This window comes from Silene latifolia, chromosome 1, assembly GCF_048544455.1.
Source record: "Silene latifolia isolate original U9 population chromosome 1, ASM4854445v1, whole genome shotgun sequence".
Classification (NCBI taxonomy): Eukaryota; Viridiplantae; Streptophyta; class Magnoliopsida; order Caryophyllales; family Caryophyllaceae; genus Silene; species Silene latifolia.
The window spans coordinates 191,603,296-191,628,322 of NC_133526.1; the positions used below are offsets into that span (position 1 = coordinate 191,603,296).

Below are 25,027 nucleotides of genomic sequence, written 5' to 3' on the forward strand. Positions count from 1 at the left end.
ACGCAGATGCTAGCTTCCAAACGGATCGAGATGATTCAAAATCTCAGTCCGGGTTCGTCTTCACTCTTAATGGTGCTGCGGTCAGCTGGAAGAGTTCCAAACAGAGTGTTGTAGCAGATTCTACTACTGAATCTGAGTACTATGCCGCTTCGGAGGCAGCAAAGGAAGCGATATGGATGCGTCAATTCTTACAAAGGCTTTCGGTAGTTCCTAGTTCGAATGACCCGATCACCATCTATTGTGACAATAGAGGTGCCATCTTCCAGGCTAAGGAGTCAAAGTCTAGCAACAAATCTAGACATGTACTTCGGAAAGCTCACCTAATCCGTGATTACGTGGAGCAAGAAGAGATAGTGATTGACAAGATTGCGACGGATAATAACATCGCGGATCCTCTCACCAAACCGTTGAATTATGATAAGCATGTAGGGCATGTTAATTCCATGGGAATTAAACATGTTCCTGAGTTGTAGTACTTGATTATGGATTTGATACATTATCTTTTTCATATACAATTTATAACTTCATCGTCTTATATATAATATTTTGTTTTCATGTGGATTGTACTGACAACTTTGAACGCCACAAAGTGAACTGAAATACATTATATTTGTTTTGGTCCGTAATCGCCAATGTGAGCTGATAACTCCGGCTATTATATTGTGCAGTCGATTGATGGTTGTTCAACGAGCCATAAGTCAAACGGTTGACTGATCGATCACATATGCGAGATTAGGACGATACCTCGTAGGACAACTTTTTGTGACAACGTAATGGAGTCCTAAATGTTTAAAACATTCGGTGCCAGGTCGTGGATAGGACATCCATTGTGTTCCTAGAGTCGATTCTTTTGACTATCGACTGTCTCTTGAGATTAAGGCAGTTTTTGGGTGACTTTGGTTTCTTTCTCACGGTCCCGTGAATCGGAGGCTAAGTAGATTTTTTCTGGGTCATTTCATACTGTGCTTACATCTGCAGGATTCGAGTTGAGGAAAATATCCAACTCTTATCAGGTATAGTTATTTCTCAGGGCCACTCGAGGAGTTGTAACTGAAATGCATGGCCATGCTCGAATGTTGATTCGTTTATCAGTTAAGTTACTCTCTAGTCGGGGAAACCACTCTTGATATTGATCGCTTGTAAAATACGACCTTTGTGAATTCGGATTTGCAAATTGTTTTACATTGAGTGGGAGAAATTTTATAGGATATGAGAATCGGTTATCGCACATACACTTGTGAGGACAAGTGGGAGTTTGTTGGAGCTTGTGTCCTACACAAATTAGTGTGATAACATTTGTAAATCCCTTACAGGTTCACAAGGGTATATTTCGTATATTTAATCAGTTGATTAACGTTTACCTAATAACGGTTGGCTTGCTAGAAAGTTTGACGTTATTATAATACAGATGGCGGTGATCAACCGGTCCCTAAAGGTCACACTTATAGGATGTGTTTGAGAAATGTAGTTATAGAAATATAATCACATTGATGCCCAATATGACTAAATAGTTAGTCAATGTGTTGATGAGATAATTATTTAATGAAAATTAAATAATATTAGTTGAGACGAATTAACTGTCAATTCGTAAATTAAATATAATAAGTTATATTTAATTAAATATAAGTAATGTTAGCTTGGACGAATTAATCTGTTAATTCATAATTAAATATAATCAGTTATATTTAATATCAACAAGATGAATGTGTCATAGTGGTAATAGTAAGGGTACACATACCAAGAGGTCATGGGTTCGATCCTCACTAGATGACAATTCAACACATTTTATATATTTTTGGAAAGACCAAAAATAAGGAAAATATACTCCTTATTTCGGTCAGTTAGGCCGAAATTAGGAAAGATTTATTCTTTCCTAATTGACTCCAAATCTCAGTCAGTATAAGAAAGAAAGGGAGAGAATTATTCTACCCTAATTCTTTTCTTGACCTAGCCTCTCTCTCTCATCAGAAAAAAACACAAAACAACTAAATTTTACAGAAAATTTTAGATCGATTCTAGCACAATCAATAGGGCATATCTCATATCGTCTTGGGTGCAACTGATAGGCGAATATCAATTTTGATATTGTTCTTAGGCCAATTTTGCTAGGACCGAAGGTTAATTCTGAATCCTTTATACTTTGTTTATGTATTTTGTTTATGACTATTGATCATCACTGTTAAATTCGTTATAATCCTTCAATATAAAGGGAAGTATACAAATTATTTCCCACACTTAAATTCTAAGGTCTATAGAGCTTCCTAGGCCAGGAACATCAATAAACTGGTCTCATTTGTCAATTAGGCTTGAGTGTGGTTTCTCCTTGTGGAATATGTAATATCAAACTACATAAGTGTGACATTGATTTCTTGATACTTTTATTGCTTTCATTTGACTAAGTACATGTGGATAGGCGGTAATTACCGTTCAAATAAGCCTTAACATTATCCTTTTTGTTAGCCTGTTTGAACCCTTGTAGCCAACTTAATTTAAACTACATCTTATGAACTAAAATCTAAGAATTTGCCTACCTTATCGGGACAGTCACAATTGCTTATTTTTCATGTCTATTTTGCTATTATGGTTGCGTTGGGACTTATTATTGTCATGTGGGTATAGCAAGGTACTTTTTAGCAATTGTGTTGTATCCTTGTGTTCGAAAAACAAAAAAAATATGAAGCGAAAAAAGAAAAGAAAAGGAAAAAAAAAAGAAAAAAAAAAGTCGAAAAAAGAGAAGAAAATGAATTGGAGAAGAAAAGAAAAGAAATTGATTGCTTCATTTGGTTTTGTCAAGGATCAAAAGGATGGTCGTTAGAGTCTAATGCATATTTAGAGAGTACTTCATTCGCTCTCATGTGTTGTAAATTTAAGATCATTTCTCTAAGTTAGGTTCATTTGTATTTATTATCATAAATTTGGTTTTGGTTTTTGTTTAGTGCTGCGATTACCGTCTTAGCTCCACATATCCATAACGTGCTTTGGCACAAAGCATTTCTATCCCTTTAACTCATTTGCCACCCTTATTGTCCTTGTTACATGTACTTTTGTCTACATATTGGATGCATACTAGTTGGGGAAATCTCTATCACATTAGATTGCATGCATGTTTCATAAGTTGAGTGAGTGTTTCTACTTCTTTCTATCTTCACATATAACTCACTCTTACTTATGAGTGCATGAGTGAATCCGCAAGAATCCGACTAATTTGTTTTGCAAGATCGAAAGGTATTTGGCATTTGTCTATAGTATGGTAACATGAGACTTGAGCTACGTTTTCTATTTCCCGTAACTTTGAATTTGTTTTATTGGTACACTTTGGTCATTACTTTGTTACAGATATGGATAGCTCGGGATTTGTGTGCATCAACATTAGCTCTGAGTTGTTTATTCGCCATTTGTATAATTGCCTTATGTAATGTGTGATGCTTTGCTTGAGGACAAGCAAAGAGATGGTTTGGGGGAGTTTGATGAGTCATAATTATATGCATACTTATACCTCCCCTTAATTACTTTTAATACGATTTTCTTGCTATATTATATTATTTACTTGCCTTTTATGTTAGAATGTTGATACTTCCGCTATTTGATGTTTAATGCAGGAATGATGCATTTGAGGAGCAAAGGAATGAAATGGGCATCGTAGAGTATGTGACACCCCGCGATAACGCGGAAAACATAACTAATAAAATGCTGAAACTTAGGGAATTTTTAAAAACTTTTAAAATTTAAAGTGCCGGTTCACCAAAATCTAAAACATAAATAGAGAGTGCGGAAATAAAGATTTTAAATTATACAAACGTGATAGTCAAGGTGAGGGAAATATATCCCTCGAATGACAATACAAAAAAAGGTAGGTCTAAAACGATCCTAATAAACCAACTACTAGGCCGTAGTGCTCGCTAGCTCACACATGTCTTCATCCCACGGATGCACCACTAATACCTGTCATTCATGTAAACATGAACGCCACAGTCAGTGGGGAGTAACTCAAGGTTCTCCCAGCCACAAAATGTCGAAACGAACATAACAAAGAACTAAAACAGGTAGTCATGTAAGACTCTTACAAAAATATGGATATCAAGTTTATGTTTAAACATGGTAATTAAATTAGATGGAACAAGATAAATCAACATTAGCATGATAACGGTTAAACTACTCATGTGAGGCAATTAAATAATATGAAAGGCAAGAATACAATGATCTATACCAAAGCACGCATTTGAAGGAAATTCGACATAGATGTGAGATTAGAGTCTGAATCAAGTGAAGCAGTTAAGTAAGGGATCAACCAATGCAATTTACAAGAATAGAAATTGCAGCCATTATTTGGAAAATCACTTAGCAAACATTGTACGGGACGTGGCCACTAATGTCACATTCATACTTATGGCTTGCATCTCACCATAAGAATGGATGGGAACATCAATCCCGACGATCATATCGCAAATAGAAGGCTTATAGCTCACCCCTAGTGTCCGATAGGACCAAGACAAACAACAGACAAATACCAATATCTAAAACCAAGCAAGACCTTTACTACTCATATATCAAAATATAATTCCCCTGGTAGGACGACAATGGTACTCCCAAGACTCAGTAGCCTAAATCTGGCCAGACTCTCGGGACAGTACAGTTCCCGATTCGACATGCGGCAGAACAGTCCGCATCCAAGACTCGAAGACAGATCGGAAATCGAGAACCCACAATCGGCGGGACGATCGAAAAAGAGGCGGAAAATATGAGCTAAACCCACAATCGGCAGGACAGTCCAAAAGAGGCGTAAAGATAAGTCAAGCAATACGGTATAGCATAAAGGCATTATCAAGAATACGACTCGACCAAGCGATACGAATCAACTTGGAAAGAGACTACTACGTGTAATGAACCGATGATAATCCAAGTGAGACATTTCATGCCAAAATTATATTCATGAATGTGAATAAGTAACCCATTTCTTTAATACTTGTCACTTGAGTAAAAATGTAAACAAACGGAAATGAATCATTTATAATAAGCAAAACAAGCATTCAATTATAAACGACTCAATTTAATTAAACAAGTAGAATAATTTGCTCATATTTGAGATAAGATAAATAAATGAGAATGAACGGACTAAAAATTCATATTATAGGTAAATGAGATAAATAATAAATTTCACTTTTATGATTAATGTGAGAAAAATATATGAATGAACGATATTTAATAAATTAAGTTATATAAGGCATGAGACGGAATTTAAGTCATTCAAAAGAATCACATTTGCGCCAAAATAAACTCGACCCACAACTCAAAGTGGCCATTTGGATAGCCCCTACACGAACTCAGACAACCAGCCACAACCACAGTGCGACACAGCCCAGTTTCGGGTTCTCAAAAACCCGTCCCAAGCATTCATTTTAGCCAACAAAAGCAACCTATTCGAGTACCCTTTAGCTGACCAAAAACAGCCCACTTCGACCACCCTTTCACCATCCTAAGCCAGTCATACCCATTGAAAAGAGAAAATGTAAAAGCGGGAAAAATTCAAACACATACTTGGGATGAAAGTTCAATAGTTTACGTATTCAACCAACATTTCTAGCCCTATAATTTCTCAGCTCAAACATACTAAAAACGGTCTCATTTCGGCCTAGAAGCAAAATCATGACTGATGTCCAAAATCAGTCCACCAACACCCTGAAATAGCATTCCAGATTAGCACTAATTCAGTCCCACCAAACAACATTATACCGTCTATAACTAGTTTGCTATTCGCTATCAAGACCTAATTTACTGATATACCATGGGCATGTCTTTTCCTAGTGTCCTTACAGATCCAATAAGCTATTAGACAATCTTTTCCTAGTATCCAAGTCTTCCTACGTAATCAAACGCAGCATTGTCTACTTATTTCAAGCAAGACCAAAGTAATACAAGCAACAACCAATTCCTACACTACAAGTCCTCAACTCAAATGTACTCAAAACAGTCCCCTGATTTTGCCCAGAACCCGTGTCCAACAGCCATGAACTCCACCCAAAAGAAACTTAGAGCAAAAACTAACTCTGGACATAGATTAACATAACTTATTCAAATAAATACTACACACAAATAAGAGAGCCTTGCTTTAATGTATGACCCGAATGATTGAAAAGCATTCCTGAGGGTCTCACAATACTTCTACTCTTTCCACTACCATAGTATTCCAATATCAATTAACAGATCCGGTAACTTAAAATCGCACATAATAAATGGAAAAGGGATTATATTAAGTTGTCCCTGTTACAATAATAGAAGAAATCACGAAGAAAGTTCACAGGTGTAAAGAGAGTTCAAGCAACCGCGTTCAAGACGGGATTCGGGCTCAAAACAGCCCAACTCCAACACCAATATGAGACGAAGCTTACCATATAAATGAGGAAAATGTAAAGAACCAAACTTTATCAAATAAGGACATGTAAACGACCCATAAGACGGAAATTTCGACAATTTTTTCGAGTAACCTATCACCGTTACCTTTTTTTTGCTCTCCTAAACGCCACGGAATCGCCCAAGGATGACTCGAAACCCAAAAATAGAAGAAATTAACCCAAAATCCGAATCCTTTGTAAGACGGCCGAATTGAAATAGGATGAAAGTTTGGCTCTTTCTTACATATAAAGAAGGAGGACGAGATGGGGAAGCTATTGGTGTAAAATTTATCAAATTTGGTTGAGAATGGTGACTGGTTTGCTGTGGTTTTGTTTCTTTTTTGTTGTTGTTGTCAGCTCTCTCGACAGGAACAAGGAAATGAAGGGGGGTGGTGGGGACGAGGGATTATAATAATAATAATAATAATAATAATAATAATAATAATAATAATAATAATAATAATAATAATAATAATAATAATAATAATAATAATAATAATAATAATAATAATAATAATAATAATAATAATAATAATAATAATAATAATAATAATAATAATAATAATAATAATAATAATAATAATAATAATAATAATAATAATAATAATAATAATAATAATAATAATAATAATAATAATAATAATAATAGATCTGGTATTTCTGCGGGAAAGGAGGTTGATATCGGTTTGGTTGATGGGCATGGTGGCTCTCTTCGTCCTGCGGATTTATTGCTTTATTCTTGGGACAGGGGGCGGGATGTGTGTGTCGACCTGACAGGTTCTTCTCCTTTGACTCAGACTGGGTTGGCAGATTTTGTGCCGGGCCGGGTTGTCGCTGATGCTGCTCAGCGAAAGTGTGCTAAGTATGGGGGTTTGTGCGCGGTAGCGGGTTATGGTTTCCTACCTTTCTCTTTCTCTTCACTTGGGGAGCTGGGTTCGGATGCTGTTGCCTTGCTCAAGCGGATCCAGAAATTCTCGGTATCTCAGGATGCGGGGGCTTGGGTGGCCGCTTACATTTTTACTAGACTTAGCTTTGCTATTGCTAAGGGTGTGGGAGCCCAGATTGTCTCTCGGCTCCCCACCAATTTCATGTAAACTTTTATTTTTATTTTAATGAAAGCTGCGCGCATCCCTTCATAATAATAATAATAATAATAATAATAATAATAATAAAAGGGTTAAGTAAATGTAGAGTGTGAGAGGGAGGTATGAGTGTTGTCAATCTTTGATTGGTCGAGTTTAAAAATAGTCTCACATATGAAAATGTGACGGTCTATGGCTAGACGGAAATTCGTCTTAAACCTACTATAATTTAAGACGGAGCTTTATTATTGTTGCTATTAATATTATCCGATAAAAATATTTATTTTATATAAACAAGTTTGTGAAAATGTAACTTTTATAAAATTTATGTTCAAAAGGAGATTAATTAAATTAAATAATTTAAAAATATGAAATGAAGCAATCAAATGGTTAAATAAATTTCAAATGTTAAAATGAGAAATTCGCGGGTGTTACAATCACCCCATCTTTTAAAAAGTTTCGTCCTCGAAACTTGAAGGTAGAAATAAGAGGTTATAAAGGTAAAACTGGACTTTTGAAATTGGTAACCCAAAACATTAAAATGTCACTTATTGTAAGAATTAAAATTCTTTCAAAAGTTTCAAATAAAATTTTCCGACATAACCAGGTTCTCATCAGAGGAACGGATGTGTTCTCGTTACGTATTCAAGAACATCACATTCCAAATCAAAGATAAGGTCAAAAGGCAAATCATTTGAATAAATAGAAAATCAAAATGCTTTCCAAACATTTATGGAGAGTTTTCAAAAGTATATGTCTCATTCATGGAACGAAATTGCTTTTGTTGTACACACAAGAACGCTAACTTTCCAACTCAAAGACAAATTTAAAACAAAAATCACTCGCCGACAAGCGTATAACAAGTTATTAAACGTCTCCAATAACGAGTTCTAACATCCGATCAACGTTAAAATCAAAAGAGAAAGGTAATTTACTCAAATTTTCTTTCACAAAAGCCAATATAAAAATAAAAGTTTCACTTTTAAACTAAAAAAGGAGTCAAGTTTGTGAAAAGATAGCATCAAACCTTGGCAAAGAAATCACAAATAGATCAAAGTTAACAAAAATTGGATAAAATTTAAAGAAATTTTGGGTTTAGCATTTAAAATCATGATAAAGAAGTCTATACTCAAAGAACAAATCGGGAACTGAATCAAATTTTTATTTTCAAATTTTAAAATAGGTAAGGTTTGTAAGAGTAACATAGATTCTTAACAACGAATAAAAATGATAGCTTAAAAGTTTAGACATTGTATAAAATGAAAAACAATTTAGACAACATAAATATTAAGTAAGCTAAGAGAGTCCAAACTTAACCAACAAAAAGAGCTATGATGAACATCGTAGGGGTAAAAATTGAAATAAGGTCAACAAGGAGGTCAAAGATAGAGATTTTATAGGTCACTAGCATCTAACTCAAGGGAGGAGCAAGATGAAGCGAGGAAAGGAGGTATGAACGGTAACACTTATGGTCAAAGAGGAAGGGGAATTAGACAACAAAGAAACGCCAGGGACTCAAATCTCGAACAAAAACATCATCCTGAACTGTTCCGAAAGCTTCCTAACCACAAAACTTATAACGACATAGCTCCCAAAGATTTCCTCAGAACATTTGTGTTACTTCACCTTAGGCTATCCCATGAAACAAGTTACTTCACTATAAGTGTGATTTCACCACTTCAAATCCTCAACATCTACAAACAACCTCCACGAGATCAAGGTCAAAACTTCTAACAAAGCTATACTCATATCCAACTAGTGTCAACTATGAGTTCCTCAAAATGGTAAAACTCTCAATCAAAAATCCAAATTCAAAAGTTCTTTTGCACATTGTATCATCCCAAGGAGATCTTTTTATACTCTCGAAACCTAAGGCATAAATGGTGACATTCTCCAAACTACGAGACAACCACTCAAAACATCTAACTCATCTCAGCTCAATATCTATCGATCCCAACTTATAATTACATCTCAAGAACTCTGACTACTAATCCTGATTACCGCGAAGTGGATACCCAAATGAGATTCCAAAACTAGCAAGAACTCTCACCTAACATGGTTCCTATGTAATCATCAGAACACTCACAAAAGTATACCGACTATGCTAACCTCGAGCTCAACTCAAACTTCCAAGTATAAACAACAAGGCTAAGTTCCATAACTTTAGTAACATAGGCAACTCACTCTTAACACACATAATCCACCAATCAATTATACTCACTTTATCAAAGAACTAGGTATAAGAATCACTAAGTATGTCTCACCATACTACCTAAGTCCTTCCAACATCAGAACTTCTCAAAACCAAGGGTTATGGGTCAACCACAAACAAACTCCACAAAGGCTAAATTATCCTACCACAATTAACATCTCACAAAAGAAAGAGAACTATCAAAAAGGCATTAAGGGAGGATAAACAGGGAATAAAGGACAAATTGAGAGGGTACAAGAGTAACTTCCAAGGAAGAAGAAAAGAGAGTTTAGAAGAAGGATAGGCAACAAGAGGTAAAGAATAAGGCAAGATACACCAAGAGTAAGGAACATCTTCGAGGAAGAAAAAACATTCTTGAAAACTTAGACAAATCTTCAATCTTCGGCAATAGGCACCAAGTCTTGATCGTAACACGGGTAAGCTCATGGTTTGTCAATCCAAGGTCACAATAGCAGATGACAATCAACAAACATGTTAGAACCTACTATAATTTAAGACGGAGCTTTATTATTGTTGCTATTAATATTATCCGACAAAAATATTTATTTTATATAAACAAGTTTGTGAAAATGTAACTTTTATAAAATTTATGTTCAAAAGGAGATTAATTAAATTAAATAATTTAAAAATATGAAATGAAGCAATCGAATGGTTAAATAAATTTCAAATGTTAAAATGAGAAATTCGCGGGTGTTACAGTGGGCAGGAAGGAATACACAAAGTATGGCACGGGAATCCATAAGAATGAAGGAAGAGAAGTTAAGAAGACAACACAAAGAAAAGAGCTAAATCAGAGTGGTGCCTCGATCAACTACACCTAGGGTCGATCGAGGAGGCTATGTACTCGATCGAGGAACCAATTGTTTCCAACTTTTCCACAATTTCCTTAAGTCGGTTATGTTTTACTATAAATACCCAAAATCGTACCATAGCTTATTTTTACCTCTTATTTTACCTAGTTTCGTAGAGCTTCTCTAGAAACTCTCTAAGACTCTTAGTTTAGTATCCAATAATCCATGAAGGGTTTACAAGGTTCCGCTTTACAAATTGAAACTAGGGAATAAAATACAAATTTTAAAAACCATAAAAGGGATCCACAGCAAAAAGAACCACACATATTTAAAGAATGACACACTACACACGAAGGATATCCAATCATACTTGCAGTTGTAGACACTTGCTCAGATCAAAATCAGCAAAGAGATACCAAAAGTTGTTGTACGGCGCGCGAAAGCCGTACCCCAAGATAGTTTTACCGCATCATTTTATACTTTCAGCATGACGATGTCATGAAACTCGCTATAGAGAACATGCACAATTGAGGCCACTTTATCTTACAACCATCTCTAAAAAGGGTAAAAAGCCAATTTTGTTATAGAGTAGACATTTCTCCATGGAAGGTTGGATTCATATTTACTTCTATCAAGGTTGTAATTCATTCATTACAAGCGCAAGGTTCATTTTTTGAGGAATGTAATCGGAGTAAAAGCAAAGGAAATCCTATAGTTTTTCTCATGGTTTGAAAAAAACCTACATTTTGGCATTTAATATAAATAACGTTAGGTGAACGTGCTCCACATGCCCCAATTCCAATACGAGATCAAAAATTATGTTTAAATTACATCAAAAGTTGTAGTTCATATGTTATAGCTACATTACAAACCAATAAAACATTCAACTAACAAGACGTGAAATTTGTTAACCGCAATTTTGTTGCTTCAATTCCATCCCTTCATGGCATCCTCGTCGCTCTTACGTACTACGGGTAACCTGCAACATACCTTGACCACTTTGATATTTTAGTTGCATATGTTATATCCATAACCCCAAGTCAACACAATTGATGTGAAACCCTCAAAAGCCTTTAAACAAACATGCTACTTGGTACGAAAAGTAAGACACATGATACCTCGGAAAAGGGTTGTTTTGACAGTTTTTCTTGGCCATACTTTCTCCAAAGATAGTCATCCTCAAGTTGATCAACCTCACTCCGTGTCATGAAGGCAGCTCAAGAGCTCTCTCTGCCTTTCTGAGTTCTCTTTTTGGGTTTTGTCCATCTTTTTTAAAAACAAAATATAAGGTACTTCCATCAGAGAACAATTCACAATAAGCTGGACAAAACCTCAATTAACGCAACATAATCGAAAACTCAAATACCGCAACATAGTCGAAAAATCCGCTCCTAAGTGCAATTTAATTACTTAAACAAAGGCAAATAGGCAAATTCAGAAAGAAGAGAATACGCAAAAACTATTGCAATCATACCTAAAGTTGGAATAGATTGTCGATGCCATACAAATCTCTTATTAGCTGTTAAAACTACCTCACACGCTCTCCTCCAGTCGCATTTACATTTGCTAAAACTAACGCAATGACGTCTCATGTACATTTTCTAAAACTAACAACATAATGACATCCCCCCCTTCTTATATATTTGTTAAAAAAATCAACACACTGACCTCTTTCCCACTCCCTCTCTCGTGTACATTTGCTAAAAATGGTAACGTAATGACCAATTACCCCTCTCTTTCTATATTAATAGTATGAGATCATTGTCACAGAGCGCAAGTTTAATAAATCTTGCCCAAAGTACTATCATTACAAAAGATTGATATTTTACACACATCTAAGATAACATTATTATGTATAGCTAAGCGATATTCTGAACTGTTACTGTTACACTTTTTTTTCTAAAGAGATATCATTGGTCCCTAACAAACTACTTCTACGTTTAAAAACAAAGAGATTCGAGTCATACAACAAGCGTCAAACTGATTGTATTATCACCGTTGAAACTCATAAACATATATTAAAGGGAGTTATTTATCAAATTCTAGTTTCTTGTCAATACGATCATAAATTCACCTCACGTTATAGACACCTACAAAGTTGCAATAATGTCAAGAAAAGAACAGCGAGCGACATAGCAATGCTTAACTTCAAAGTAAAGTTCTAACAAATGATCAAAAGTTAGCAGCTAGATCATGAAGCGAGTCCTTGTTTGAGTGAGAACTCATGTAAAGTAATCCATATATATTAATCAAGGGAAGGACAAACATTAATTGTAAGAGAATACATGGAAACACTTGAACGCACGGGATAGTAGCATTTACATACAATGTTCATGAATAGTATATACCTTAGATAGTCCCTCGACCTGGTCTAAAAGGGAGATTATGTGACGCAATGTAACCGTACGATACCATAACTGCTGCAACTGCAGGTTAGCCGCACCAAGTTTTTTCTTTGCCTCAGCCTGATCAGTCCTTCAGACCGAAATGCAAATTCACTAAATAACCTCAAAATCTGACCACATAAGAATTAGAGTTAGAATTATAAATATAACTCAAATGATTTCTTTTTTTGAGAATTAAATATGTAACTATTGTTATTATTATTAGAATCTTCTTTAGCAGTGATACTATTATCATTTCTTTATAATTAAGAGAGTTTATATAGTCACTTTCATAGACAGTAAAAATATTATTTGAAAGAGACCAAGTCTGTTACCTACAGAAAGATAATTATCACCATTGGATTGTGATTCGTGGTACTTAATTTATTTATCACTATCAAAAATATAATCTTTATTATAGCTTCAAGAGGTAAACCCAGTTGAAAATGCCTCGTGACTCAGCGAGTGGGAACATAAAACAAAAGCATGGCATGCTAATTTTAATTTGTTCTGAGAACTCATCCCACCACCCAGGTATTGAAACTTAAATGTAGAGATGAATAACAAAAGTTCGTCTAAACTTAATTTTTACCCCGTATGTTAACTCGGTTCTAGTTGCCGCCTTCCTGCATAAACACATCTTTTTAAAGTTCCGTTAGTTAGTGGCCTAGCCCTTCTCTCGCACCCAAAAAAAGTTCCGATAGTTAGATATCGCACTATTTTCGAGTGAAATATCTTTTCCGATTGTTATATCTGTAATTGATACTCCTTTTTTCCATGCTAAAGAGTGTTCAACTTTAATTACACTCAGTAAAATACCCCGTCACCGAATGCCTTTAAATTCCAATCATCCACACAATATACCAAATGAATTATCCCTCTACAAATAAAACCAATTCAACTGCAAATAAACTTTATAATTTCACTTCTACTGACAGATTCTCAACTCAAATGCTCAAAGAAAAACTACTACAGTGTCAAAATTGAACAATGAAAAGCTTAATAATATGGCCCAGGCCCAGGAAACCGTATTAGAATCGTTTATCAGTGATTTCACACCATAACTCGTGTCTCATTACGTGGGTACTTGTACTCTATCAGTGATTTCATTTCAAAACAATTAGATTAAGCGACATTCTAGCATTTCAATTAGTGTGCTTTGTCATCTTGGATTGTCATATGCTTAATAGTGTACTCCATTTGATAATTATTGTATAGTAGGCTGTGGCAGTGGCGTCTCCAGGATTCTAATAACGGGGGTGCGGATTTCTACGAAAGTTTTTTATCATTGAAAATATTAATTTATCATCACTAAAAATAATAAAATAATAAAATATTTATCTTGGTCATCCATAACATTAAAACATAACAATTTATTTCATCTATAGAGTAACACTTAAACATATCGTAATAAAGGTTGCTTAAATGAAAATAAAATTTTTTAAGGTTCATACATGAATACATCCAAATATCTAAAAGTACTAATTAATATAACTCAAATAATATAGGACGGTCTTATAAGAGAGTTTTTGTACGGAGTAATAATGCCATGAATATATGAAATGGGCTAGAAGTTGGACTTAATGCTTGCGTTTTTGGTTGATGATATGGCCCAGCAAATCTCACCACCCAAAGACCACAAAAAAATAAAAAAATAAAATGCTTATTGTTGGATTTGAACCTGAATGGCAGGGGAAAGAAATTGGGACTCAAACCACTGCACCAACTAAATATTTGTGTAACACCTACGCTGTTCTTTTTAGTTATTTTTGAAGAAACAGGGGGTGCAGGTGCATCCACTGCACCCCCCTTGGATACGCCTATGCCGCTGTGGACTAACTTGTGTCACAATCTAGGTTATCTATCCTTGTGGAATAAGTGTGGTTCAGTTTTTCAGCTTGCCAATAGTAAGCACTGAGCCGCACAAGTTTGGAAACTTAGCCTTGCTGTATGCATATACTCCATTTTATTTGTTATCTGTTAGTTTTTTGTTTTTGATTTATTTGCTGTTTTGTTGATATCTTTGTTGAGTTTATGGATGTGGTACTCAAGAAAGGTAAATGACTGAATTAAGTATCCATTTTTGAAAATTTCGTTGCTTTTCAGGCTCTGTTCTTTTGGATTTAAAGTCACTCATTTTTAAGTTCAGTTCATATTCAATAAATTAAGCTTTAAAAAGTCCAGTTCCTATTAATTCACTTTAGTTCAGACCCTATAAGTTTCGAAAAGTTCAAATCTAAGTTCAATTCATATCCTATAATCCTGTTCAGAAATTTTGAGTTAACATATACAGAGGATTAGGTTATGTTATGTTCAACTTGTAAAGTTAACCTTTTATTGGTCAGTGAGGGGAAAATAAACACATTGATTGTAAAGAAGAGCTTATTTCGAAACAGCCTCTCTATGTTGAATCAACAACTTATTAAAGTAGTGTGCATTTGATCCTTTTATCCCGCTATTTGCGATAGCCCTCATTAAGGTAATGTTATTACTATAACGACACTTATTATTTCTCTTCACTACTTCATTGAGTTAAATTAATTTAAGTTCGGATCGTGTAAGTTCAGTTCAGATTCTATAAGTTCAGTTCACATCCTATATGTTCAGTTCAGTTCAGATTCTATAAGTTCGATTCGATTCGAGATCCTATAAGTTGATTCGAGATCCAATAAGTTCGATTCGATTCGAGATCCTATAAGTTCGATTCGATTCGAGATCCTATAAGTTCAGTTAAGTTAAGTTCAGATCCTATAAGTTCAGTTCAGATCAGATCTGTTTCAGTCCAAAAGAACAAGGCCTTAATCATTGGGAAGCAATATTTTTCCTTTTTTTTTGGTCTTTTTATCTTTTACTGTTTAATTAGAGCATCTCCAATGGTTGAGCAAAAGGATTTGCTTGCAAATTCTTAAAGTTTCAAGCTAGTTGCTCAACCATTGGAGAGCTTCACATGAACTAGCTTAATTTGAGCAACTAGCTCCATGGAACTAGTAGCTCAAATGGACCCGCAAAGTGATATATGTCAATTAAATAAATGTATTTGAGTTTATTTAAGCAACAACTCTTATAGCTTACCCATTGGAGGAGTTTGTAGCTTAAAAGTGTGATAGCTTAAAAAGGTGATGTGGAAAGTTAAGCTAGTTGAGTTGTTGCTTACCATTGTGGATGCTCTTATAAGCGCTCGTGGGAGAAATAAAAGGGAATCCTAATGGTGCATTGATAATGAAAGGACCAATTTACATTTAACGTTATCTCAACACAAAGACTTATTTTTCTTCTCCTTTTTACAGTTCTATAGATTTTTTTGAGCCACGAACAATTATTCTTAGCGTTGTTTTTCGTGTGATTATGTATGTTAACGTGTTCTGCTCAGTTAAGTTAGTTATTTTTTTTCTTGTGTATTTATGCGGTGGCTTCCGAAGATATGGATTTTCCGACCTTTGGGGCTTGTATATTTTTTCGTCATTTAATGGATCCTAGCTCAAAGAAAATTCCAGTTATGGAATTTGATATGGCTAAGGTGTGAGAACAATATTGTAGTTATCTCCACTTTGAACTATAGACTGATTACTTACAGTGATTGTTCTGTTTTAGGTCTTGAAGGAGTTGAACTTCACAATGGATCAATTTATCGACTTGTGCATTCTTTGTGGCTGTGATTACTGTGACAACATTAAAGGTACCAGAAACTCAGAATCAGTAACTTATGTTTTCTGCTCATTCCGCGAGTAAGGCTCTACTTCAATTTTGTCCAGGTTAAAGGCGTTGGTTTCCATCCCAAAAGTTCAACCCAGATTTGCTATTGCTATATGGAAGAAGTATCCCATCGAGTTTGGATTGATATATAATTTTATGTAAGTTTACTAGATGTTTAGAGTTAGTATACATTAGCTTAGTAACTATGACAAAAAGATTAATATAGTCAAAGATTTTTATACGCGTATATGTACCTTACTTCAATATTTAGAATAGAATAGTCGGTAAGACATCCAATTAAAACCACCCACTCTCCCATTCTCCAAGTTCATGATTTCTCATCTTCAACCTCTGAAAGATTAACCGCATAACTTATTACTTATCTCATCTCACTATCAAGCCAGAATATCGAATTCAAAGTAAAAATCATGATTAAATCAACACCCCCCCCCCCCAAAAAATAAAAAAGCAAAATAGTAAATGAATAATCGCAAAGTTGCGTTCTTACCAAGAGACCGTCTCTTACAACCACCGCATCAATATGTATCTTTGACGAAATAAATGAACAGCCAACATCGCTTAGACCAGACTACCCAGTTTGTTACATATTCGGTAATTTATCAAAGTCGTCAATAATTCAACTCTCGATTACCTCCATTTTATTACCATTGTTTTAAGTTGTTTTAGTTGATACACAGTTTTTTTAGGATTTGATGTAATTTGAGGATTAATTTACGTTTGGTCTTTTTCGTCTGCGTTGTATATTACGCAGGCAACGACTCCTACCAAGCCCGACGATTCACTCCGAGTCCTATTCATGGCAACCACATCTCCGTTGCCGTATTTAGAAGATTATATAGTTGTTGGAAATATCATGTTACCGTTACACCAAATCTCTTCCGTAAATAATGTGTAAGCCGAGTATATAAGGCACAATATGGGTCGATGTACAAACACGAATTAAGAATACAATAACGATTATTAGAATGATATATTACGAGTTTATAATATGGTATCAGAGCCCAAGTTTTAGTCATGGGTTGTGAGGCGAAGACGGGTCCGAAAAGCGACGACGTTCCCGTCTGACGAAAAACTGGGCCACTATTTAGCGGGTACGAAAAGCGACGACGTTCCCGCCTGACGAAACAGGTTCGAAAAACTACGGCGTTCCTGTCGATCAACCGAAAAGGAGACCTTACATGTGAGGGAGCGTGTGAAGAATCACATGTAGGCCTCCCACATCGGAGAAATAGAGAAGAGTAATCTAGTTTATAATCCAACAGACTACTCCTCCCATTGCCAATTGGTTTTGGGATGGAACCTCCTTGGACTTGTAAACTGGTGTGAAATGGTGCCAGTACACGAGCAACAATGGCGGCATAACATTGAACAGACGCCATTGATGAGAGATCAAGCTTAACAGAGGAAATGCAGAGAGAATTTAGAAAGATAGAGCAGAGGTAAATAAAAGTTTGTATTGAATAATTAGTTTTTACAGATGTTGATGTATATATATACAAGTATAGCATAACTAAATTGTCCTAGTCATAGTCTAGTTAGCTTAGTCAAATTCTATTACATCAGTCAAAGCAGTTACAAACTCTAACAAACTCTCTAACAACCTCTAGAGGAGTCTAGAAGCTTCTATCAGAAATATCTAATCCTATGGAGGTTTGTATGTACAGGTGCTTGTATGTTGTTGTGCTGCAGAAGAAGAGGATGATGCAGTGTGGTCCTTCTGCCTGTGTTGCACTATCAGAGGCTCTGATTCACAGCCCCCCTTCAAGTTGGAGTTTGCAGAGGAAGGATGCAGCAGCAAACCTAACTTGGCAGAAAGAAATTCATGCTGCTGTTGACCTAGGGGTTTAGTCATTAAATCAGCCAACTGTAAATGAGACCTGACATGAATGGTGTTAAGAAAACCATCTTGTATCTTTTCTCTGATGTGATGACACTCAATATTTATGTGTTTGGTGCGTTCGTGGAATACGGGGTTAGCTGCAATATGTTGAGCAGCTTTGTTGTCGCAGTACAACTGTATAGGGAGAGGCACTGAGATTTGAAAATCCTGGAGTAATGCATGTATCCAAACGATTTCTGATGTAGTGTAGGACATTGCCCTATACTCTGATTCTGCAGAACTCTTTGATACAGTCTTCTGTTTTTAGTTTTCCATGAAATAAGAGAATCCCCTAAGAAAACGCAGTGGCCTGTGACAGACTTGCAGCTATAAGAACATGTCCCCCAGTCTGCATCACAGAATGCTCTGAGATGCAGAAGAGTAGCAGATGGATAAAAAATGGTTGCATCAGGTGTCCCTTTGAGATACCTGACAACGTGCAAAGCAGCTTGCATATGAGGCTCCTTTGGAACACTTAAGAACTGGCTTAAATGCTGAATAGCATAGGAAAGATCAGGCCTTGTAAGATTTAAGTAAAGTAATCTACCAACAAAGCGTCTGTACACCTCAGGATTAGAAATTGGCACACCAGTGTCAGTAGACAAATGTAAGCCTTTTGGTAAGGGAAACAAAGCAGGCTTACAGTCCTGCAAACCAGTATCCTGAATAATGTATAGGACATACTTCCTCTGGTTGATCAGAATACCCTCTGCTGACTTCATAACTTCCAAGCCCAAGAAATATCGTATAAGACCAAGGTCTTTGATGGTGAAAGCTTTGTCAAGTGCTTGCTTGAGATGAGGGATAAAAGAAACATGATTCCCAATGATTAGAAAATCATCAACATAAACAAGAACAATAGTGATGAGGTCACCCACAACCCTTACAAAAAGGGAATAATCACTCTTGGATTGCACAAAACCAAGTTCAAGAAGCAATTTAGTCAATTCTTTGTTCCATTGACGAGATGCTTGTTTGAGACCATATAAAGAACGTTTTAGGAGACAAACCTGCCCTGGTAATGCCTTAGCATAACCTTTGGGAGGATGCATATAAACAATCTCATCCAGAAACCCATGTAAAAACGCGTTGTTGATGTCTAATTGATGAATAGACCATTGTCGTGCAGCTGCTACTGCTAATAATATCCTGACAGTGACAAACTTGGCCACAGGAGAGAAGGTGTGCTTATAATCTTTACCTTCTACTTGACTGTAACCCTTAGCCACTAGCCGGGCTTTATGCCTTTCCACATAACCATCTGGCCGAAATTTGACCTTGTAAACCCATTTGGACCCTATGGCTTTAGCACCTGGTGGAAGAGAGACCAAATCCCAAGTCTCATTGGCTTCAAGAGCTTCAAGTTCTCTATCCATGGCATTGACCCAATTGGAATCACTCTGGGCTTGTTCATAAGTGGAAGGCTCAGGAGTGTTTAAAACAGCATTAAGGGAAGCAGACCACAAGGGTGAGTGGGTGTCAGTATTAAAAACTGAAAAAGAAACAGATGTGGGAGCATTTGGAATAGAGGGAAGAATAGCCTGAATTTTAGAAGGCACAACAAAATCTTTAAGTTTGGAAGAAACAAACTTAGGTCTAGATGACTGCCTGACATTGGGGACAGTGGTAATTGGAGGAGAAAGGCCAGATGAAGATGAGACAGAAGGAATGGGTTACATATGAGAGAAGGAATGATCAGATGTAGGTGGAGGGGTATCATTGCTTTGATCAAAAAATGTGGAGGGAATGCCATCATTATTGATAAAAGTTGTAGTATCAGATCGTGGGGAAGAACTAATATTAGGTATAGGAGTTGTGGTTGGATTAGGATGAATAGCTGCACCATCTGTGTCATCAATCTCAGAAGAAAAAGAAGGAGATTTGGAGGGAAAATAAGGGGAGATACATTGCTGTGTTTGAAAAGGAAAAGTGGTTTCCTGAAACACAACATCCCTGCTGACAAAAATATGGTGGGTCTCCAAATCATAAAGCTTGAAGGCCTTCTGACCATAAGGATAGCCTATAAACACAGATCTTCTTCCTTTAGGAGCACATTTATCTTTATGAGGAGTAAATTTTAAGGCATAACATTGACAGCCAAAAACCCTGAGCTCACTATAGTCAGGTTTGGTTTCATCAAAATCTCATAAGGTGACTTCCAACCAAGAACAAAAGTAGGAAGTTTATTGATAATGTGTGTGGCTGCTAATAAGCTTTCTCCCCAAAATCTTTTAGGCAACTTTGCATGTAATAACATAGCTCTAGCTGTTTCAACTAAATGCATATGCTTTCGCTCAACTCGTCCATTTTGTTGAGGTGTTCCTGGTATGGATTTCTGATGCAAAATACCTTTGGTAAGCATCAGTTTCAGGCAGTATTCCTGAATGATTTCAGTGCCATTGTCACTTCTTACTGTCTTAACAGTAGAGTGATACTGATTAACAACCTGAGCCAAAAACCCTTCAAAAATAGAAGCAACTTGGGTCTTGTATTTGAGCAAAAAAGTCCAAGTAACACGAGAATGATCATCTACTATTGTAACGAAGTAATAAGCACCAGTAACAGAGGATACTTTATAAGGACCCCAAATATCAACATGGATAAGATCAAAACAATGTGCAGCTCTACTATCACTTATATCAAAATGAGTTTTATGCAATTTTGCTTGAAAGCAAGTGTCACAAGCATAAGACTTCAAACCTTTACATTCTTTCTCACTAATACATTGCATCTTGGCTAACGAAGTATGACCTAGTCTAGCATGAAGCAAAGCAACACCAATATGTGGCTCACACTCTAAAGCATTAGAACATTTACAGTTATCAACAACTGTTTTATTAACAACTACATTTGAAGAAGTAGTAGAATGCTGAGATAAAGGATGCTTCTGTTTATTATACTGCAACTTGTACAGGCCCCTTGTGTGCAATCCAACTGCCACAGGACAGCTAGAAGCAAGGTCCTATATGAGACATTTATCCACAGAAAATTGAATTAGAAACCCAGTAGTGGCAAACAATTTCCCCACAGATAATAGATTATGCCTAAAAGTAGGCACATATAATGCATTGTGCAGAATAATACCATTTTGCAAAGATATCCTACCAACTTGACTAACAGTTTACATAGTGCCATCAGGTAAGCCTATACGAATGGGAATTTTTAGTGTGGATAACTGGTCAAACAAAAAAGGATTGCCACACATGTGATCTGTAGCACCTGAATCTATTATCCATTCTGTATCAGATGCAACAGTAGCAGGATTGTGTGCAAGAGATATACCTGCAAAGTTGACTGAAACATCTGAAGTATCAAAAGGAGTATCCTGCTTTCCCTGTGCCATCTGCATCATGTGATTGTAAACAGATGTTAACATCACAGGATCAAAATGCACAGATGTAACAGGTGCTGCAGCAGGTGGTTTGTCAAAACCAGAACTTCCAGACGGATTTTTTGAAGTAGATGCCATATTGTGCTCTGGTGCACTTTGATAAGCAGGTACATAAGAACCATCACCATGACTGTTAGCAGCATTAGCAGAAAACCTAGCCAAGAATTTCTCCTTTAACTCTGGATGCAGCACAAAACAAGTATCAAGTGTGTGTCCTTTCTTCTGGCATTTAGAACACCAACGCTCATCAGTCTTTGCTTTCTTAGGATCTCGCTTCCAAACATTACAAGGCTGTTTTCCACCTGATTTATTGTAGGAGTTCAATGCACTTGCATTCTGATTAAGATTAATCACATTAGTGATCAATTTTTGGCTCTCAACTTGCTGAACAATTGAATAGGTCTTGTTTATTGGAGGAACAGGATCCATGGACAGAATATTCGTCCTCAAGGTCTCATAAGTGTCACTTAGGCCCATGAGAAAAGTGATAACCTTCTCACGAGAGGCTATTTCAAGCAATTTCTTGTAAAGACAGCATGAACACTTGGCCATAGCTCCACAACTGCATTCTGGAAGTTGTTCTAACTCATCAATATCATCCCAGTGCCTTTTGAACTTATTGAAATACTCAACAACCGAAGAATCTTCCTGTGAAATGTTCTTTAGCTCTTTCTTGAGCTGATACAGTAATGGCGCATTGGATTGACCATAACACTCACAAAGATCAGTCCATAGCAGCTTTGCAGACTTACAAGAGAGAAAACCTTCCTTAATTGAAGGAGCAATGAAGTATAGAAGCCAACACCTCACCATATTATCACACCGCAGCCATTGAAGCAGTTTTGGTGAAGTTGTAGCAGGCATAGGAACAGCTCCACTAATAAAGCCTTGTTTATTCTTCGTTCCAAGAGAAAGAATAACTTCGCGGCTCCAGGACAAGAAATTCGTGCCATTAAAAGGAGTATTAGTCAAAGAAGTGTTTGCAGTCTCAGAATTAGACAAAAATAAGAGATCATCATACGGATTGTTGTAAGAAGCTTCACCATCAGGAGTAGCAGACGACATTTTTAAGATTTTGATGTAAGTATTTGTGATTTTATGTTTTATAAGAAGAAAAGAAAGGAAAATGCAGAATTTGCAAAGAAATCAAAACAATCGTGTAATCAGAGAATACTGCAATTTGCAGAGGAAAAATGCGGAAGAAATGATGAGAGATATGCAGAAACAGGTTTTTACACCTGCTCTGATACCATGTGAAATGGTGCCAGTACACGAGCAAGAATGGCGGCATAACATTGAACAGACGCCATTGATGAGAGCTCAAGCTTAACAGAGGAAATGTAGAGAGAATTTAGAAAGATAGAGCAGAGGTAAATAAAAGTTTGTATTGTATTGAATAATTAGTTTGTACAGATGTTGATGTATATATATACAAGTATAGCCTAACTAACTTGTCCTAATCATAGTCTAGTCAGCTTAGTCAAATTCTGTTACATCAGTCAAAGCAGTTACAAACTCTAACAAACTCTCTAACAACCTCTAGAGGAGTCTAGAAGCTTCTATAAGAAATATCTAATCCTATGGAGGTTTGTATGTACAGGTGCTTGTATGTTGTTGTGCTGCAGTAGAAGAGGATGATGCAGTGTGGTCCTTCTGCCTGTGTTGCACTATCAAAGGCTCTGATTCACAACTGGACACTCTCTCCTTCTCGACGGGTGCGGCCTAGGCCCGTGTGCGATCTAACATTGTATTCGATTTTTTTTTAGAGAGATTGTATTCGATTGTTTAAGTTTCGTATTATTGGGTTGTGTGATTGTTAATAGAGGTGAAATATAAGGACCGTTAATTTAGCTGATTCAGAAACTACTATAAGAGATTTCTGATTCATTTTTAATCCACTAATTGCAGCATGATTGTGAAATCAAAATTCACGGTTGTGAAGAGCACTGTTTTCTGAATGGGTGTGCGGGATGATTTGATTGAAACCGAATTCTTGAGTAAACTACAAAGAAAGGACTTAAAGTATCCCAAAATGTAGCGATGAGGACCTAAAGTATCAAACACTAGCGTTAAGGACCTGAGATGCTCCGTTAACTTAGCCGTTATATGCCACAACAATTATACACTATGGCTCAATAATTACTCTGCCGTTATATGTCATAACTAGACTTGTTAAAATCTGACTCGACTCGTAAATTCAACCTCATTAAAATTATTTGGGGATAATAATTAATTTGCAACAATAAAAATTTTGGCTCGGGTAATACGGGGCGGGTCAATTCGGGATCAGGTCGAGTTTGGGTGTCGGGTCGGGTTATTCGAGTCGGCTCGATTTTGCTAGGTCTAGTTCTGGCCATTTGTTTACCTTTTCAATTTTTGGGTGTCTCGGTCAATTGTTTATCTTTTTATTTTGGAAATGCATCTGATGAGCAATTTGATCCCACACACTCATTTTGTTCCACTTATCATCTAATAATTGGTCTTATTCTCTTTCCTTGGTCTTTGTGTCAAAATAAATTGGCCTTATTCTATTTCCTTGGTATTTGTGCCAAAACAAAAGGTAAACAAATGACCAGGACAGAGTGAGTATTAAATATGTTTTAGTTTATTAAAGAAGATATTTTCGATTTAAAGCATGGTAAAAGAAAAAACAAGATGTTGGAAACTAGCTATTTTCTTACCCGTATTCTAATCCTAACTGTAACGCCCCGTAAATTTCGGACCGTTAATATATTTCGAAAATAATTAATTAATCAAGTAAAATTTGACATTAGTGTATTTAAAGTAAAAATAATTCAAAGAAATATAATTTTATTATATTTTGAAGAAAAGTATTTATTTTGATAGTTTTGAAATGTTTAAAAATAGTTTAAACCGTGTAAAATCTTTTATTTCGAAATAAGGGCGTATCGGGGGGAAAATGACAATTCTTTTGAACGTTGGGTAAACGAAATTGGAAATGGGTCGTATGAATACTCAATTTTCTTGTAATCTCGTGTTTAAAAACTTTGGTCTTGACGGAATTTGCGTTTGACTTACGGATTTAATTATTATTGAAACGAGTCAAAACCGACTCGTAAAAATCTCGACTAAAAATCCCGCACCTCCTTTCCTCCTTTCCTTTCTCCATTACACGGCACCCCCTTCCCCTTTACCTTTCTTTTTCTGATTTTTTGATCTTATGT

The 25,027-nt window shown here is 36.0% G+C and overlaps 1 long non-coding RNA gene across 2 annotated transcripts; it reads left to right on the forward strand.

Annotated features, from left to right (window-relative positions):
• Nucleotides 1–16,174: 16,174 nt before the first annotated feature.
• LOC141617865 (uncharacterized) lies at nucleotides 16,175–16,792 on the forward strand. 2 transcript variants are annotated; one of them, XR_012531241.1, is made up of 3 exons: nucleotides 16,181–16,375; nucleotides 16,450–16,534; nucleotides 16,611–16,792. It is a non-coding gene; the product is annotated as an uncharacterized LOC141617865 (long non-coding RNA). The 2 variants fall into 2 exon arrangements; XR_012531234.1 differs by having other exon boundaries at nucleotides 16,175–16,375; nucleotides 16,450–16,792.
• Nucleotides 16,793–25,027: the final 8,235 nt, after the last annotated feature.